The following is a 3,123-nucleotide window of genomic DNA, read 5'->3' on the forward strand; positions in this document are numbered from 1 at the left end:
TAAACTGTTAGGGAAAATGATAGCCCATCTTTCTTTTGAATAGTGTATGGAAATTTTAACTACTGGCCTTTCAGTTAGTATCTGACACTTAGGCACTAAAATCACTAGGGCTCCTTTATTTGTTGCTAGAGGCAAAAATATTCTGAAACTGTGTACTTTAAAATAATAATTTCTTATAATAACATAATCTGTGGGCATAGACAACAAACTATCTTTAATAGCTTATTTAGACAGAATATTATATTTCTTTTCTACATAGTTATAAACCAATTTTAGTTTGTAATGCAATTATTTGGATATCACATGTTATCAAATGTGAGCTAAAGGTGATATTCATTTGAAAGTAAACCACGACATATACATTCTACATCTTTAACATATTCTCATGATTTAATGGGAAATCATTTACTATCTTAAAAGTCCAAGTTAAAGGAAAATATATTTTAAATAATGAGAATGGTAGTAGGCAGGTCTATACAAACTCCAGTCTCCATCATGTGGACTCCATTCATCTTGTCTCATTTAAGCTTATTTAAGTATAATTAACTGAATTTCAGAAGATTTTGTTAGTGGATTTCCTGGTATTTCTTCTTATGGACCTCTGAATATAATTAAATCTCAAAAATTGTGGTTATTAGCCAAGTATATTAACTATTTGTGCTATACATAGATCCTACATGTTGGTTAAATCCATTGCTACAGAGTCTGGCTCATGGCAACCTGTATTTTTCAGATTATAAATCTTTACAAAAGGAGACAACTCTCATTGTTCACCTAAATGGAGACTCGTGGATAGCAGGCTGACAAGTCATCCGTGATGCCAGGACTCCTACAAATTGTATGTTGCTTCAAGATTCCATAAAGTACATGTCCACTAATAGCATCTCTGGGTGAGGAGTTGCCCTGTCAAAACAACGACAAATAGTTTGAACGCACAAGCTGCTCCTTGAGGAAAGTGGTCCATTTCCTCTCATGTGATTTACAGTCTCTGAAAATGTGCTGGAAGTTCAAATATTAGTCATTTCCAAGTCAAGGGCACATAACAACAGCAAAATATTGTTGTTATTTGTTGTAGAGTCAACTGTAGCTCATAGCAACCCTAGGCACAGTAGTTCTATATCCTGCCCTAATCTCACTGTCTCTGATAAACCATTAAAATCTTTCCTGATCCTATCCCATCTTTATAATTTGTCCTGTGATGCAGCACGTTATTCTAGTCATTTTGGCAATCCTTATCCTTGAGGGACATCCACACATTTATTGACACTACTTTTCTCAGCATAAAGTTCCAATGGCTGGTTCTTTCTTTTGGCAGCCAATACTATATTTGATACATTTCCCCAACATCACAACTCAAAGGCAACAATTTGCCTTTTAATAATCCTTCTACATTTCACATGCAAAATATTTCGCAGATATTATTCAAAAGCAGAGGATCCAAAAGAAAAGCACACTGGGAAGAAGGACTGGCAATCAACTTCTGAAATAACGGGACTTTGGAAACCCTGTGTGTAATCGAACACCCTTAGAGTAGCCTAACAGACATGGTGCCTGAGTCTGAGCCCTCAAATTTGGAAACACAATGGAAGAGGAACAGTTGTAAGCAGACACAGTAACTGGGGTTATGGGAGTAGCTGTGTTGGAGTCAATGAGATTGGCTCAGGACAGGGCAGGTTTCAGAGCTGTTGTACATTGGGTCGCTATGAGTTGCAGGCAACTCAATGGCATATAACAACAAGAACAAGAAGCAATTAAACTATAATGCTTTCAGTAAAGTATACCTTAATTTATAAAGTAACATCCATTCTCTTTACAACTTTGAAGAGATTCATAACAGCATATTTGTTCAATGCAGTACATCTTTTGCTTTTTTAATTAATTTTTGTTTTATATCAATTTGTATGCAAAATACATATTACATTGTATTCCATTCATATAAAATGCATTTCACATATACCTTCATTTACATTGTGTCTCATACAATCATTGCCACATAATGTATTTTATAATGTTAATCATCACTGATCTATGTTCAGTATTACCCTTTTCAGGTCCCCACTGGGCCTTTCCTAATTCCTTCATTCCCTTTCTCCACTCATTAAGCTATATGACTATGTGATATCCCTCCTTTCCCACTCTCATGACCCCTATTTTTCCCCCTGCCCCCTTTGGACTTCTAAAAACATCTTACTAATTATCCTCTTATTTTTATAATAGTAGTCTTTTGCAAGATTTATCCTCATGAGACTGAGTTCGTTCTTAGCATAATATACTCTGTTGTCTCTACGAAGGTTTCTAGTACTTTTCAAAATTGTTGCCCTGGAGTGCTGCTTATTCTCAGTCCATTCATTTGTTTATGGACATTTGGGCTGCTTCCATGTCTTTGCTATTGTGAATAATGCTATTATGAACGTCACTGTACAGATGTGTTTGTATCTCAGTTCTATTTCGTTCTGGGTATAGTCGTGAAAGTGGAATAACTAACTGGGTTATATACAATTGCTTTATTCAGCTTTTTGTGAAAATGCTGAACGGCCTTCCAGATTAGTTACACCATTTTACAATCCCACCGAAAGTGTACGACTGCTCCAATCTTTCCACATCCTCTCCAACATGTATTGCTTGTTATTCTGTTAAACTTTGCCACTGCATTGGGATGAGATGACATCTCACTGTGATTTTGACTTGCATTTCAATTATTCCCAGTGATTTTTGATATTTCTTCATGCATCAGTTGGTCGTCCAAATGCCTTCCTTTATGAAAAAGTGCTTCTGTATCTTTTGCCAATTTTGTAATTGGGTTAGACGTGCTTTTTTGTGGAGGCCCAACATTATTTTCAAAACTTTTGTTATGAGACCCTTGTCTGAAATGTCATTGCCAAATGTTTTCCCGGTCAGTAGGTTTTCCTTTCACTCTAAAAAAATTTTTTTTGATGTTCATATCACATTCATCAATGCTGTATTCTCCTGGTTGTGTATTTCTGGCTGTATTTGCTAGCCTATTTAATATCATAGGCTAGGTCTTCTAAGTTTGCTCCCATTTTGTCTCTTTTGATATTTATGGTTTTGCACTTAACTCCTAAGCCCCTGATCCACCTTGATTAGTTGATTATATATATATAT

This window comes from Elephantulus edwardii, unplaced genomic scaffold (genome assembly GCF_000299155.1).
Source record: "Elephantulus edwardii isolate Elephantulus edwardi_28Jun2011 unplaced genomic scaffold, EleEdw1.0 scaffold00392, whole genome shotgun sequence".
Taxonomy (NCBI): Eukaryota; Metazoa; Chordata; class Mammalia; order Macroscelidea; family Macroscelididae; genus Elephantulus; species Elephantulus edwardii.